The sequence below is a fragment of the Saimiri boliviensis genome, chromosome 5 (assembly GCF_048565385.1).
Source record: "Saimiri boliviensis isolate mSaiBol1 chromosome 5, mSaiBol1.pri, whole genome shotgun sequence".
NCBI lineage: Eukaryota > Metazoa > Chordata > Mammalia > Primates > Cebidae > Saimiri > Saimiri boliviensis.
The window spans coordinates 121,707,468-121,724,909 of NC_133453.1; the positions used below are offsets into that span (position 1 = coordinate 121,707,468).

At 41.9% G+C, this 17,442-nt stretch overlaps 1 pseudogene; it reads left to right on the forward strand.

The window, feature by feature from the left end:
* The first annotated feature begins 782 nt into the window (after positions 1-782).
* LOC120368202 (small nucleolar RNA U3) lies at positions 783-986 on the forward strand (annotated as a pseudogene).
* Positions 987-17,442: the final 16,456 nt, after the last annotated feature.

The window sequence follows — 17,442 nt, forward strand, 5'->3', positions numbered from 1 at the left end:
AAACACATGGCATTTGGTTACATGGGTAGGTTCTTTGGTGGTGACTTGTGAGATTTTGGTGCACCATCACCAAAGCAATATACACTGAACCCACTTAGCAGTCTTTCATCTCTCACCCCTTCCCACCCTCTCCTCCCGAGTCTCCCAAGTCCACTGCGTCATTCTTATGCCTGTGCATCCTCATAGCTTAGATCCCACTTATGACTGAGAACATACGATATTTGATTTTTCATTCCTGGGTTATTTCACGTAGAAGAAGAGTCTCCAGTCCCGTCCAGGTTACTGCAAAGGCCATTAATTTGTTCCTTTTTATGGCTGAGTAGTATTCCATCATACACACACACACACACACACACACACACACACACATAATATATCTCAGAGTTTCTTTATCCATTCATTGATTGATGGGCATTTGGATTTGTTCCACATTTTTGCAATTGTGAATTGTGCTGCTATAAACAAGTGTGAGCAAGTATCTTCTTGCATAATGACTTCTTTTCCTCCAGGTAGATACCAAGTAGTTGCATGGCTGGATCAAATGGTAGTTCTACTTAAGGAATCTCCACACTCTTTTCCACAGTGGTTGTACTCATTTACATTCCCATTGGCAGTGCAGAAGTGTTCCCTTTTTACCACATTCACACCAGTATCTATTAATTTTTTAGTTTTTAAATATGGCCAATCTTGCAGGAGTAAGGTGGTGTTGCACTGCGGTTTTCACATCTGTAAAATGGGCACAACAATACCTGCCCACTAGTTTATTAAGAGGAATGAATTGCAAGAGTGTACTTTCAGGGATTATTTCTATAGTTTGTTCCTAGAGAAGTTTCTCTGAAATCCCAGAAACCACCAGGCAGAGGTGCGGCATCCTCTCCTGAGGTGAAGCCGGCTCTTCCTGTGGCTTCACTGCAACTACCTTTTGCCATGATCATCCTTCTCTTCCTCTGGAAGAGAGAAAGGGAGTCAGAACCAGATTGAGTGCCCTTTAATTATGGCCACTGCTCTAGCTGACTGGGAGAGCCTATTGGACAGAGCCCCCAAGAGCGGCTCCTTCTTTTCCTGAAGGGCCAGAGGCTCTACTGAGGCCTCATCTCACAGAAACACTGGAGTTCTGGGAGCAAGAGAAAAACAGGCAGGAGGACAGGGTCACACCAAGCCTGCTCTGAAGGAAGACAGAAGATAGTCACTTCTCAGTGAACAGCAGCCACAAGGCTTAGCTCTATCCTGGGCTCAGAACACATTCCGAATAGATTCACTGGGCTAGAACAAGAAGCCAGAAACACTGCACCCCTGGACACAAAAGTCTCTCAGTTAGCCACCGGTGAGAGGAAAGCTGAGCGATACAGGATGAGAGAGCACCGGGGTTTCTGTCTGAGCCCATTTCTAAGCACCAAGCCTGTCCTCTCAACTATTTCCAGGAGTGGCTACCCACCATCTCCCCACCACACCCATCTATTCCTCGGGACCAGTAGCAGAAGCTTCTCAAATCTCTTCTCTGCCCCTCCAGATGTGGCTCTGCCACCCTTCCCTGCAGTGCAGTAGATTACCTCTTTCCCTGATGCACCCCTCAGCTTCTACAGCAAAGGGAGTTGTCCCCTACTCCACTGTATAGACTTACACTTGGTTGACTACTGCAGTCACCTCAGATGTGTGGCTACTGAGTGTGTCTAAATTCAGATGTTTTGTAAGGGCAATATGCACACTGGATTCTGATAACTTCGTGTATTCATCCCTTTTGCATTACCATAATGGAATACTTGAGGCTGGGTTATTTACAAAGAAAGGAGATTTACTCGGCTCTGACTTCTGAAGCCTGTACAAGAAGCATTGTGCCAGCATCTGCTTCTGGTGAGACCTTGGGAAGCTTCCAGTCATGGTGGAAAGTGAAGCGGGAACAGGTATGTCACACGGACAGACAATGAGCAAGAGAGAAGAGGAGGTTCCAGGCTCTTTCCACATTCAGATCTTGTGGGCACTAACAAAGCAAGAACTCACTCATTAGCATGCAAAGGGCATGAAGCCATGCATGAGAGATCAGCCCCCGTGACCCAAACACTTCCCACCAGGCCCCACCTCCAACACTGGGGGTGACATCTTAGTGTGAGATTCGGAGAGGATAAATATCCTCTAACACTTAGCATTTTTTAAATGCATAATATCTCATTAATACCTTTTTAGATGGATTACAAATTGAAATGATAATTTTGAATACAGTAGATTAAAATATACTGTTAAAATTAATTTCACACGAGGTTTGTTGTTGTTTCACATTTTTAAACATGGCTACTAGAAAATCTAAATTATATTGGTGGCTAAAATCTATGGCTCACATAATGCTGCTGTACAATGCTGGTGTGAACTACCATGATGCCATTATACTATTATTATTTGTTTTATCTCTACCCTACTCACTAGACAGGGGACTCAAGGAGAATAGGAAGAGTGCCTTCTGCTGCTACAAGAGATGCTTAATACATGACATATTTTATAAATACTTGTTGAGTGAATAAAGCTATGACCAAAAAGACTAAAAATATTCAATGATTCTGAAACATTTAAAAAATCACTCAAAATCATGTTCTGTATTGACTTGCCCACAACACTAGTCTCTTTGGCATAAAGATAACATTCAAAACATGTGCTTGATATATGCTAGAGTTTGGTTTGTTTGACCCCTCCAAATCTCACTTCCAAACGTGATTCCCAATGTTGGAGGTGGGATCTGGTAAGAGAAGTTTGGGTTATGAGAGAAGATCCCTCATAAATGGCTTAGTGCCATTCTCAAGGTAATGAGTGAGTTCTTACCGTATTCCTTCCTGAAAAAAGAGCCTGGCACCTCCTTCCCCATCTGTCTGTCTCTCTCTTCTCTCTCTCTCTCTCTCTCTCTAATACACACACACACACACACACACACACACACACACACACACACACACACCATGTGATCTCTGCACGCTGGCTCCTTTCCCTTCCACCATGAGTGGAAGCAGCCTGAGGCCTCACCAGATACAGGTGCCGGTGCCATGCTTCTGGTGTAGTCTACAGATCTGTGAGCCAAATAAAAGTATTTTCTTTACTAAACTACTCAGCCTCAAGTGTTTCTTCTTAGAAACACAAACAGATAATGACAGTATGCATGCCCATATACTTCCACAGGTATAAAAGAAGTGAATCTTCTAACACCACACTAGACCTCTTGCACATAAACTCAGGCGTGACTGCTGCTGTGGCTCAGAATTTGGCTGATAGTGGGCTGCCCCATTTACTTCCTTATTGCCCTGTGGGTAGTCCTTGAACCAGTCCTATGAGCACCACCAGGTTGCTTGTTAGAAATACAGAGCTTCCAACTATACTCCAAACCTGTTGAATCAACTCAGAAGTTTCTCTATAACCAGATCTGGGGTGGACTGTAAGCACATAAAATGTGAGAAGCCTGAACTGTGTGTTTTCGTTTCTCAGCTCTAAGGAAGAGACTTACCTGGAAACTTGGCTATCATTCCTTTTTATTCTCCATACATTTTTTGCTAAAAAACGTAGTGAGCATTCACTTTGCATAGGGTGCTGTGCACCAGGCACATGGCTCTTGGTTGCATGACTTGTGTCACCCATTACTGATGAGCTCTCATTGTTTGTGGAGGCAGCTGGACGTCCTGGTTGCTGGATGCCAGAGAGCTCTTCAGGAGGCTTCTAAAGAGGCCAGAAATGGTTTTTTAAAAAAAATGGCCCCATGTCTGCAGAGAATCTATACACAGCACTTTTATAAGTCTTGCATTCTGAGGGCATCCAGAGGAAAGAAAGCAGCCAACACTGCCTTTCTCCCAAGAGAGAAACTTTGACAGAATCTGATCGTCTCCATGGAGACCCAAGAATCTGCAAAGCCTCCATCAGTGTCCTAGGCCCCAGGCTCAAGTTCAAACAAGCTTAATTCCCCTTTGTCTGGGTCTCCGGAGTAGCATGAATTTTGTTACTTTAGGGGAATGCAGATTTTTTTGTCACATCTGTGTGTTCCTGGAGAGTGAAAGCAGCTCAAACTGGATCTGCAGCAGTCTTCAGACACTCTGTAGCTGGGGAATTGTAGTGAAGCTTCAAGGAACTCTCACCTGAAAAATCAGAAGATATAGTTACCAGAATTATTTCCCTCCATTTCTATAATTACAACTGCATTCCTTTGGTCCCTTAATGTATTGAGCACTGGTGGTGTTTACCATAAAGCATACAGAGATCATCTTATCCAAGCAAGAGAAACTGATGTGCTTAAAATGCTGGCACAGCCGGGTGCGGTGGCTCACCTTGTAATCCCAGCACTTTGGGAGGCCCAGGCAAGCAGATCACTTGAGCTCAGGAGTTCAAGACCAGTCCGGGCAACATGGTGAAACCCCATCTCCACCAAAAAATACAAAAATTAGCAGGACGTTGTGGTGCATGCCTATAATCCCAGCTATTCAGGAGGCTGAGATTGGAGATTCACTTGAGCCTGAGAGATCAAGGCTACAGTGAACCAAGATGGCACCACTGCAAGCCAGCCCAGAGATAGAGCAAGACGGCATCTCACCAAACAAAAACAAAAACAAAACATAGGAGCAAACACTGGCATGGCTCTCATTGCTTCACACCTGGTAAATATTCCGACCAACTCTCGACCCACTAGGCTCTGGGTTCTGGACAAGCCCTGATCCATCTCATCACCTGCCTGCTCTCTGCTCTTCAGTCCTACTGGCTGCTTCCTCCCTAACATCCTTTATCTGGACACCTTCTTTCCCCCTCGTCTTGCCTAGCTCAGCCTTCATCTCTCAGGTCTGGGATCACTTCCTCGGGGAAGCTTCCGGATCTCCAATGGCCTGTGTGAGCGAGGCCCCTGCCCTGTGCTCTTGGAACCCCTGTCTTTCTCCTTCCTTATGTTCTCTTCAGTCATTTCTGCAGGGATCCTGACTGACAGCCTGAATCTGAAAATGTTTAAGCAAGTGAGCGATAAGATTAACGTTTGGGGCAGATGAGTTTGGCAGCTGTGAGCAGAGTGTGTCAAACAAAAGAAGAGACTGCAGGCTCAGAAAGGAAACTGAACTGATTATTTCTTAAATACCAGGCCTGGGGCTGTTTTTAAAAATATTATCTTATTTGTTTTTCAAGATATATCTACAAGTAGGGCATTGTTGTCCCCATTTTTTAGTTGAAGACATTGAGACTGAGAGGGGTTTAGTGACTTGCTCAAGGCCACACAGATGAATGTCTGGGTCTGCCTGGTTTCCTAAATCTGCCTCCCACAGAGGCCATTGGAAAAATTATTTATGGGAAATAATGGAAAGGAGAGAACTGACCTGGTAGATGTCCTAGGGGAGAATCAACAGAATGCACAGAAGACGGTATGTGGGGCCGGCACACAGGAAGAGGAGCTCATCCAAGATCACTGAAGTTCTCACCTGGACACTTCCTTCCAGAAGCTTCCCCAACACCTCTCCCACATGTTTCCTTGGCACTCTGTGTTTCTCCCATCAGAGCACTTTTCAAGGAGTTTTGTAATTCCTGATCTGTTTGGCTGTCTTCCGCACCCACGCCTGTCTGTGGTGTTTGCTGCGGTAGATCCACAGGGAAGCAGTGAGCCTCTAAGTGCTCCATGAAGTCTTGCTAAATGAATCTGAGGCAATGACGGGAAACAAAGCACTGGGTGATGGACAGTGATGATGCCTGTGGTGGATTTGCAGAGAGAAGTGCTTGGAGCCAAACACAGCATCAGCCAGCCAGAGCTAGTGGGGCAGCTCTCTGGGGTGCACCTGGAGCGTTCGCCTCTGAGGACCTCTGTGACTTACACTCACTAAAGAACAGTATTCTCCCAGGTGAGAACAAGGTGACGGGACAGGGCAGGGCTGCAACATGCAGCCTCAGAGGAGACCCAGCTCAGCGCATCCAAGGCTAGATACAAAATCAATAATTCCACAATTGCGAATCTCACAGAATGCTCTCAGTGATTTATTGGTCACTGCATTTGGCACCTGAAGAACAATTTATGCCATAACTTGTAAAACTTTAACAACATGGAGCACTGGTATCCCTTGAGAGTTTGCAAGGATGCTCTGCAGAGAGGGAGAATCCATGTGTTGGCCCTTAAAATGACATCCAGCTCAAACTTTCTCTGTTCCCCACATCTGGGGAAGACTCAGAGAGCCCTGCAGATCTGTGACCACCACTTTATCCCCTCTGGAAGCTTAAAAAGTCCTCCTTACACTCTAGGGGTATCTTAATATCTCCCCCACATCTCTCTGCCAGTTCTAATCAATCGTCATCACCTTTTGAACAAACTGTGCACTCACCACCTTCTAGTCGGCTTCCCACATTTCTTCCATCCTCACCCCTGCCTCCGTATTATTAGTAGATTAGTTCTTCTAAAAACAGGTCCAACTAAGAGTAAAAAGCACAACTCGTTTAAAAAAAAAAAAAAAAAAAAGCATTCATCACCCTCCATTCTCCAGGCTGGTCTGTTGCTCCCTCTCTGGACTGACCTTCCACTGTGCTTCTGCACATTCACCAGCCACAGCCAAGCTAACTCCTAATGCCTTCTATTGCCTGACCTCTGCCTTCCAGCCGTGTTGGCACTCCCCGCCTAGGATGCCTTCTCCAGGTCTCCTGTCAAAATTGCTACTGGCCTTCTGGAATTTGTTCAAATGCTATCTCCTCTCTAAAGCTGATCCCAATTCCCACAGTGAGAATTAACTTCTCTCTGTATATGTTCCCACAGTACTTCCTTTTTATCTGTCATTGAATTTTCCAGTGAATTGTCTGGTATTGGAGTTAACTCCATGAAGATTTGCAAAGGCAGCCCCACTGCATGACAGTCTCATTTTGTATTTCACGGTTACGTTCTGTTGATAAATAGCAACCTACCCATAATCAACACATCAGTGGGTTATTCTTATGTTCTTTGCAACCCAAGGGTTTCTGTATTTAATGACTCTAATTAAAACTCTTAGCATATCAAAGGAATTTCTTAGAAAAACAGCAATAATTAGCTTTAGAAATTTCCACAATTTGTTACTTTGTCAAGCTCAGTAAGCATTGGTTTTCTTGGTGGTGGGTTTTTTTTTTTTTTTTCTGCTTGCAAATATTCCAAGAAAAGCTTTGAAATCCTGAACCTTACCGTCTACTGAGAAGAAATAGCAAGGGTGACTCTTTTGAAATCCTTCTTTATTTCCCTCTCTTCTCTCACATGAGAGAGAGAGAGACTATACAGTTTTTAGGGAGAACAGACTCAAAGACTTATTAATTGTTTCCTGTCTTCTGGGTAATTCTCATCAGCTTTCAAAAATATGCCAGAATCTTCATATTTAGAAACCTTTTATCATTCTAGTAATGGCACCAGCAAAACTTCTTAGCAGGGATTGTCTAAACTCCCTACCCTTACTTCCTCACTGCTTGTTCTCTATTTATTAATTTATTTCTATTGACATTGCATTAGAAATATAGATCCATTGTGCAAAATTAGAAAATAGAAATAAGCTAAGAGAAAATGTGGCAAAACTGTTAACACATGGCAAATGACACTTCCCAACTCCCCTTGCCATTGGGGCAAACACTCGCATTCCACTGGTGAGTGAGACACATTATTTGTACCCACTAGTAAAATACACATGATAGTGACGTGTCCTATTTTCTGGCATGGTCAATAAAATCTCCCATGAACACTCCTCTATACTCTTTCTTCTTCCTGAAAAATTCAACAGCAAAGAGTACAGCAACCTTGGAAACCATGTTTTTAAAATGGCATAGTCAATATTAGTCTTGGTGCATAAATGACCTCTGGAAATAAACTTGAGTTTACCCTCAGCCAATGAAAAAACATCTACTCAAGAAAATATATAAAAATTTGGTACAAAATGTGAAGGTGTGTGGTGTTTGAATCAAGCCTACTTTTATCTCCATCCCCACCAGTTCAGCAATGTGAAAGCTGCACTGCAGAATACAATACTGCCAAGAACACAGGGCAAGACTGTAGCATTTCCTATTCTGCCCTTAGTACCTTGTTGCCAAGGCCAAGTCTTGCGTGACTGCAGTCAAGATGCAGGTTGCTCCCTTCTTCCTCCCAATTCCCAGCCATGAAATGACAGCTTCATTTTAGATGTGGCACACTGAGAATACTGGGGCCCTGGTTGCCCGTGCCTTCATTCTTGAGGCAATGGATCCACACCAGGAGTGGCAAGCTGAGAGAACCCTAGGCTGCAGTCCACCTGCTACGCTTCTAGAGCACAGCTGTCATTCAAAAAGAGGCTTAGCAGTGTCCCTACCCCCAGCTCCAGAGTCCTGACTCAGAGATTTTTGCTTAGAAGGGAAAACTGGCCATAAAACAAATAGCTTCTAAACTCTTCTCCAAAAAACTGACTTTATTTGCAACAGAGCTAGAGATGTTCAAGTCTAAAGGCATTCTCAAGAACAATGGAGACTGTAGTGGGAAGAGATTCATGGTTCTAATGAAGATATAGCCTAGACTATAGGCTGGCTAGTTTACAGAGAGGAGTGGGGAATAAGACAGCTGAGAGAAGCCCTGATGTTAGAACAAATATTAAACACTGACCTCAGAAACTATTTATACAGAGAGTGATTTCAGCAAGATGGTGGACTAGGAAGTCCCAACCCACATACCACCACAAATGCAATGAATAATTTAACAATTACCACAAACAGACATATTCCAGGAAATCTCCAAAGTACAATGAAGAAGCTGCAGCAACCAGTAAAGAAGAAAAACTGGGAGTGGCCAGGTAGAAAAACATAGAAAGTATTTTACCTGCATCATCCCATCATGCAACTTGGCACAGATCTGCAGTGCCATCATGGACAACCAGTTTTTATTACCAAGGATCCCCACAGTCTTTGCCAAAGCTGCACTAGTGACAGAGCTGCTCAGAGTACACACTGCTCCCCCTCACCTGAGCAAAAGCTGCTACTGCACCCTCCCTAGGGCCAGAGGTGCCACATCCCCCAACCCAGCACTGACACCACCTCACACACACCCGCTCCTTGGAACCCCAGTGCTATTATCACATGCTACACTCTCACCCCCAAATTGTATTGCCAAGGAGGATCTCCTCAGCCATCACTTCCCTTTGCAGGAGAAAAGGAGCACAGGAACTCAATTCACAGCCAAAGAAGTGTGACAGTGGTTTCATACTCATGAACTTCACTGTTCTTACTGTGTTTCTCATCATTTTGAAGCAGCTGGCTTGCTAAAATGGTAGAATGTCATTTTGAAGCCACAGATGCAGCACTAGCTAGGTGACAATATTTTGTGTGGCTGGAACAAATTTCTCCAGAAGGCAAAATATCCTCTGAATCAGTATCCAATATATGGTACGATTTCTCTCACCTCAGCATTCATGGATCCAGGAATCAAGGAGGAGAAATAGAAAGGGCACCACTCAGTATTATCCCTAGTGACACACTAGCAAAAATTTTGCTTCCTACTCCCACTTTATGCTCTGTGGCCTAGAAGTTAGTCCCAGAGGAAGAATGCTTCCATCAGGAGATACAACAATGACTTCATTCAACTGAAGGTTAAGATGCCAGCCAGCCACACTGGGATTTTCAGGTCTCTGAGTCAACAGGCTAAGAAGGGAATTACAGTGTTGGCTGACACGATCGATCCGAACTACCACTGGGAAATTGGACTACTATTCCACAGTGGAGGAAGGAAGAGCATGTCTAGAATAGAGGAGCTCCCTTAGGGTGCCTCTTTGTATAACTATGCCTTGTGATTAAGGTCAGTGGGAAAACACAACAACCCAATCCATGAAGGACTAGAAATGGAATGAAGGTGTGGGTCATTCCACCAGGTGAGAAAGCCATCGCCAGCTAAGGTGCTTGGTGAAGACAAAGAGAATACAGAATGGATAGTACAAAAAGCTAATTATCAATACCAGCTATGACATGTGATCAGTTACAGAAATAAGGACTGTAACTGTCATGAGTATTTTTCCCTATTTTGTTAAAAACAGGTTTGTGTGTATATATACATATATTAACAAATATCTTTGTTTTATTTCCTCTCCTATTCCTCTATCATGTAAGATAAGATGTATTAACTTCATATCAGAATTTAAGTATTGCTAATTTTACATCATAGTATTTAAATTATGGACTATCAGGAGAAGAGTAAATATCACTCAAGGGCTTTACCTCCTCTTCTCAGGAAGGGTTTAGTGCATTTTCAGGCATATCATGTTAGCTCGAACTGTGATCTTGTCTTTATTTGAAGATTAGGTATGGTTTAAGAAGATGCCTGTGGATGCCAAGTTGACAGAGTGAACTTGTAATGGTTATGTTGAGTGTTAACTTGACTGGGTTACAGGATGTCCAGATGGCTGATAAAGCATTATTTCTGAGTTTGTCTCTGAGGTTGTTTCCAGAATAGATTGGTATTTGAACTAGTGAACTGAATAAGGAAGATCTGCCCTCACTCAAATATGAGCAGGCACCAGAACAAGGCAAAGGAAATGATTCTCAATCAATAATTCTCTCTCTCTGTCTCTCTCTCTCTCTCTCTGTCTCTCTCTCTCTCTCTCTCTCTGTCTGTCTCTCTCTCTCTCTCTCTCTCTCTCTCTGTCTCTCTCTGTCTCTCTCTCTCTCTCTCTCTCTCTCTCTCTCTCTCTCTCTCTCTCTAGCTGGATACCCATCTTCTCCTACCCTTGGACGTAAAAACTCCAGGCTTTCTGGCCTTCAGACTTTGTGACTTTCATGACTGCCCCTGCGCTCAGTTCCTCAGGCCTTCTGCTTTGGACTAAGAGTTACATCATCAGCTGTCCTGGTTCTCACAACTTCAAACTTGGATGGAGTCATGCCACTGACTTGCCTGTTCTCCAGCTTGCAGATAGCACATTGTAGGACTTCTTACCCTCCATACTCACATGGGCCAGCTCCTCTGACAAATTGCTCTCATATGTCTATATCAGATAGATAGATAGATAGATAGATAGATAGATAGATAGATAGATAGATAGATAGATAGACAGATGATAGATAGATAGATAGATAGGTAGATATCATGCATGCATACATATATATTCTATTGGTTCTGTTTCTCTGGAGAACCCTGACTAACACCAATTACAGATGGTTAAAATAAAGTCATAAAACAACAAGTATTGATGAAAATGTGAAAAAATCAGAATCCTCATATGCAGTGAAAATCTTAAATAATACAGCCACTTTGCAAAACAAACTGGCAATTCCTCACACAATTGAATAAAGAGTTACAATGACCCTCCTAAGTACATATATTCTACTCTTAGGTATATACCCAAGAGAAATGAAAACATATGTCTACACAAAATCTTGCACATAAGTCTTCATAGCAGCATTGTAATAGCCAATAGGTGGGGAAAAAAACAATGTCCATCAACTGATGAATGGATAAACAAAACATGGTGTATTCATGCAATGGAATATTACTCAACCATAAAAAGTAATGAAGTGCTGATACATGCTACAAAATGAATGAAATTGAAAATATTATGCTGAGTGAAAGAAGTCAGTCACAGCCAGGCATGGTGGCTCATGCCTGTAATCCCAGCACTTTGGGAGGCCGAGGTGGATGGATCACAAGGTCAGGAGTTCAAGACCAGCCTGGCCAACATGGTAAAACCCCATCTCTACTAAAAATACAAAAATTATCCAGGTGTGGTTGCATACACCTGTAATCCCAGCTACTCCAGAGGCTGAGGCAGGAGAACCACTTGAACCCAGCAGTAGAAGGCTGCAGTGAGCTGAGATCGTGTCACTGCACTCCAACCTGGTCCCACCTGGGAGACAAGGGCAAGACTCCATCTCAAAAAAAAAAAAGTCAGTCACAAAAGACCACTGTTATGGTTTGAATATGCCCTCTGAAACTTGTGTTGAAACTTAATTCTGAGTGTGACGGTGTTGAGAGGTGGGGACTTAAAAGGTGACTGGATGATGAGAGCTCTGCCCTCATTAATGGACTTATGCATTTGTGGATTGACAGATTATATGGGTTACCATGGTTGGCTTTTTGAAAGAAGAAAGAGATATGTGAGCTAGCACATGAGAGCACCTTAGCACAGCCCCCTTGCCATGTCAGAGTCCCCACCAGCAAGAAGACTCTCACCAGATGTAGCCCCTTGAACTTGGACTTCTCAGCCTCCACAATTACAAGAAATAAATGACTTTTCTTTACAAATTACCCACTTCCAGGTATTCTGATAAGCAACAGAAATTGAACTAAGATAACCACATGTTATATGATTTCATATATGTAAAATGTCCAGAACAGGGAAATCTACAGAGACAGAAGTAGGTTCAGTGGTTGCTTAGGGTTCAGAGGGTAGCAATGGGGGGCAGTTAGAGGAATGATACCTAAAGGGTACAGGATTTCTTTTTGAGGTGATCAAAATGCTCCAAAATTGATTATGGTGATAATTGTATATATCTGTTAATTTACTGAAAAACATTAAATTGTACACTTTAAGTAGAGTAATTGTATAGCATATGAATTATACCCCAATAGAGTTGTTGGAAAAAAGTTTGAGCCCATTAAATATTAGGATCTATTTGTTGTAACGGTTCAGCCTACCCTAAATAATATAACCCATAATATCACAATCCAATGATAAGCTTATTTCGATGTACATATTTACAGTTTCTTTTGCATGAATATAACTTTTTTAAATTAATGAACCAGTTAATATTCTGTAACTGTACTTTTAACTTAAATGATTGTAACTACCTATGTTAATAAATATGCTTTTTTTATTTTATTTAATACCCAGCATTAAAATTTTTCTGTTTTATGGTAGTTTAACATGTTAATTTTAACAAACTACTAACCTTTATCATCCTTTTTTATTTTGTCAAAGTAATGTCAATTTTTTAACTTTTATTTTTCTGTTTCTTTTTGTTCTTGTTATGTTTTACATTCTGGAAGACTTCCTCAACTTTCTGTGCCAATTCTTCCATCATATTTTAAATCTCCTATCCTCTATCTTTTTCTCTGAATGGTCCTTTTAATAGTACCCTCTTCTTTTTCTATGTATGTAAAATCCTCTCTTATGTCTCTGAAAATATTAATTATGGTGTTTTGAAGTGTCTGAGCTCTACAATGTCTGTTTTCTCTGGGTTCTTTTTTTCCTGTTTGTCAGTTTTGGCCTCTGTATTTTACAATAGAGGACGCTTCAAATGTATGTTCTTCACTGGGTTTCTGTACATGTTTCAAGTAAGGCATGAGAACGTAACCAGAAGCTGTGGGTGTAGGAGTGTAGTATACTGACTGGTGTGTCTCACCGTACAGTCATGGGGTAGGTGTCTGGTCCCTTTGTTTTGATGCCTCGGATGTCAGTATCTGCAGTTCTTTTGTGTTCACTACACAGTTTCTCGAGGTAAAAGTCCCCCCGCCTCCTGCCTTGCACACATAGGCATGGCTGCCAGTATTCTGACTGCTGAGAAAGGCAAAGGCACTGGTGGTTGCCCTGCTCAGTACAGAGTTTCCCTTGGTCCCTTTTTCACCTCCTTGCCTTGCTCTATCCTTAGCTGTGTGGCTGACCCAGGTCCAGAGTTTCCCCATCTCAGTTTCCCCCCAGGGCTCCATTCTCTCCTCACCCCACTCTACTTAGTTTTCCATCATGATTTCTGCAGTGAAGACCCTCTTGCCCAAGTCCTCAGTGGCTTCCACCCTGCTGAATCCAAGGATGATTTTCTGCCTTCATTCTACTTAGCCTTTCAGAAGAATTCAGCACAGTTTTAGTGTTCTCGTAGTCTAAAAATTCCTTATTGATTCCATGACAGGCAATTTCCTGGCTAAACTTGGAATCAATTTCCCACAAACATTTGTAAATGTGAAACAGTTCATGACACTCTCTGGCTTAAAACACACGAAAGCTTCTCATCACACTTTGAACGTATCCAATTTTCCTTGCTGTGGCCCACAGACTCCATATCAGCTGTCCTCACCTGTCTCTAGCTCATCTCTGACCACCCTCTGTGCGTTCAAAACGTGCCACTGGCCTACCTTCTGTGGCTCAGACATACTCAACTTAGTCCTCTTCAGGGAATCTGCATTTACATTCTTCTCCACTAAGCATCATTTCCTCAGATCTTCCCAAGACTGGCTACTTCTTAGTTATTATTCAATTCTCAGCTCAAACATTAACTCCTCAACCAATCCAATGACATATTCTCCCACCACTACTCCTGTCCCACCTATTATATCAAAATGTTCTATTGCCACCATGACATTTATAATCATGTAATACAATCTTGATTTTTTTTTATTCTGGGTCCCCTACAAGAACGAAAGCCCCACATGGACAGAGTTGCTGTCTGCTTTGCTCCCAAATGTCATCAAATAGTGCCCAATACATAGCAGATCCTTGATAAGTATTTACTGGATGGATAAGTGAAGTGGGTAAGCAGTCATGTGCTCAGTCCTCCATGGGAATCATTGCAATACTACTAAGTGAATGATTCATCTTCAGCTCAGACTACCACCTAGATGGAACTCTTCCCACCAGAATAGATTTAAAATATTCCTCAACCATCATGGTACCCCAAAAGTACTCATCACCTCAGGGAACACAGAACTTCTACCTAGAAAGGCAGAAGACAGACCTCACAGTGCCATTTCTCATCCGTAGAAAAGCAGGCAACTAGTAAGTAATAAAATCTTCAAATGAAAATATTTAAGAAAAATTCAGTATATTAAGACAGAACATCGAGCAAGTGAGCAAGTAAATACTAAGAACTTAGCACAAATAAGTGCAGCATGTGAATAACAAAAAAAAATCAGAAATAGCCTTTCAGAGAGATTATTCTCTTGGCCCCACCAGTTATGGATTCTAGTCACTTCTTTGATGTGAAATAACTAAAAGTTTCCATCAGAATTTGCTCTAAATATTTTATTATTTATGTTACATAATTATGCAGAGTGAGCTGCATTTAGGTATAAATAAAATGATAATGGATTTGTCAATTACCTAAGTCAGCAATTACCTAAGTAAACAAATTCTAACTTAAAGACTGTCTCTCAGTATTGCATGCATATAACATACAAACAGGTGGATACTAACTATGCTTTCTTAAAAATGTGAATACTTTTTGATTCTATAATTCTACTTTAAGGAAGTTAGGAACTAATTAAGAATATGAATTAATTTTTGGCTATAAAGATAGTCGTTACAATGTTATTTACAATAGCAATCTAAATGTCCAACAATAGGAGAGTGGTTACAGTCATTTAAAAAATTATTCTATAAACAAATGTTTATTGGCATAGAATGTGGTCATTAGATTGAAAAAACACGTTACAGAGCAATGCACTCCCATTCTATTTATTATATATACATGTGAACATGTAAATATATGTGTGACTATGTAAATGTGGAAGAGACAGAATAAAAGAGCAAGGAAGGGCATACACGAAACAGATTTTATTAGGTTGGTGCAAAAGTAATTACTGTTTTTGCCATTGAAAGTGATAGCAAAAGCCACAATTACTTTTGTATCAACCTAATAAAAACAGTTTTTCTTAATAAGAAAGATATTTCTTTTACATATTTTTTTCTTTTTCTTTATCCTAATCTAATTTTTCCTATAATAAATAGTTGTCACCATTGTAATATGAGAAAAAAATTGAATTTTTAATCAAAACTATGTTGGTGATCAGAATGGGCGTTTCTTAATTCATTTATTCTGTCTGAAAGTGCCACATATCATACATACATGGACAACAACACAAACCTTTAAGCACAAACTAGACCTATGTACCCAATGGACACTTGAAATTTGTATCTTTTCTTCCCATAGTTGAACTGTCATTTCCCTTTACACCAGCTTAATTCTTTCACCTCTATAAAGCTATTATGCCCTGCTTCTCCCCTTAGCCCTCTTGTTAACTGTCTTATTTATTTATTTATTGACAGTTTTGCTCTTGTTGCCCAGGCTGGAGTGCAATGGCATGATCTCAGCTTACTGCAACCCCGCCTCCTGGGTTCAAGCGATTCTCCTGCCTCAGCCTCCTGAGTAGCTGGAATTACAGGCGCCTACCACCACACCCAGCTAATTTTTTGTATTTTTGTAGAGACAGGGTTTCACTATGTTGGTCAGGCTGGTCTCAAACTCCTGACCTCAGGTGATTCACCCACCTCAGCCTCCCAAAGTGCTGGGATTACAGGCGTCAGCCACCATTCCTGGCCTTGCTAGTCTTTTCATTCTTTTTTGCAGGCTCCTGGTTTTAGTCAATTTGGGCTACTCTAACAATACACCATAGACTGGGCAGATTAAGCAGCAGAAATTTATTTCCCACAGTTCTGGAAGCTGAGAAGTCCAAGACCAAGGTACCAGCTGGTTTGGTTCCTGGTGAGGGCTCTCTTGCTGGCTTGCAGATAGCCACTTTCTTGCTATGTCATCACATTCCTTTTCTCAGTTTATATACATGAAGAGAGAATGAGACTTCTCCCTATTCCTTCTTATGAGGCCACTAATCCCATCAGAAAGGCCCCATCCTCATGGCTTCATCTAACCCTAGTCACCTCCCAAAGCCCCATCTCAAAATACCATCAAACTGGAAGTTAGGGCTTGAACATAGGAATTTGAGGGGAACACAAACCTTCAGTCCATAACACTTCTCTTCTTCTGATTAAATATGAATGTTTCATAGGGCTCTGTCCTGATGTTCTACACATTCTCCATCCTTCAGATACACTGATGGCTTTCACCACATCGTTTTAAAATCTCAAATATGTACTACTATCCCAGGGAGACCCACGCTTCAACTCCAGACCTAAACCTCTCTGGAGTCTCACAAACAGCTCAGGTACACATACCCTTAAGTTTATTCCCTTATCAAATCCTATCTTTTCCTTGTGTTTACCATAGGGTGAATGAATGGCATGACCATGTACCCATTCACCTAAACCAGCAACCTGGGAGACCACCTACACTCTTCCCTTTATGATCCAAAGAATCAAATGGAGAATCATAGGAAGGAAAAGAGAAATTGCTCAGTCCAGAACTTCAAGACCCAGAATTCAGACTTTAGTGTGAGGAGTGTGACCTACCTTGCACAGAACTATCAGGGGTTCTAGGTGCCAATGGAAGGAAGCCCATACAACTCACGGATCTTAGCCTCTCTGGCCTGGTGGACATATCATTTAAGTGATCTCCAACAGCTGCAAAATATGAGAAACCTCTAGAAACAAGAAGAGCAGTAGGAGGCCTTTGTTCTAATCCCACAAATGGCATTTCTTTGCTGATTTGAGGTTTTGTAAGCAAACCAAAGTAAATGCAACCTTGAACAGAGGCGAAGGCCTACTCCTCACCAGATGTGGCTTGCCTCACATCGGTCCTATAGATTTCTCAAATACATCTCAAATTTCCTTTCTCCACTTCCCTTCTTAGCTCATGCTCTAGCCATTTCTCTCTAAGATTAGGGCCCAGCTCCTAGTT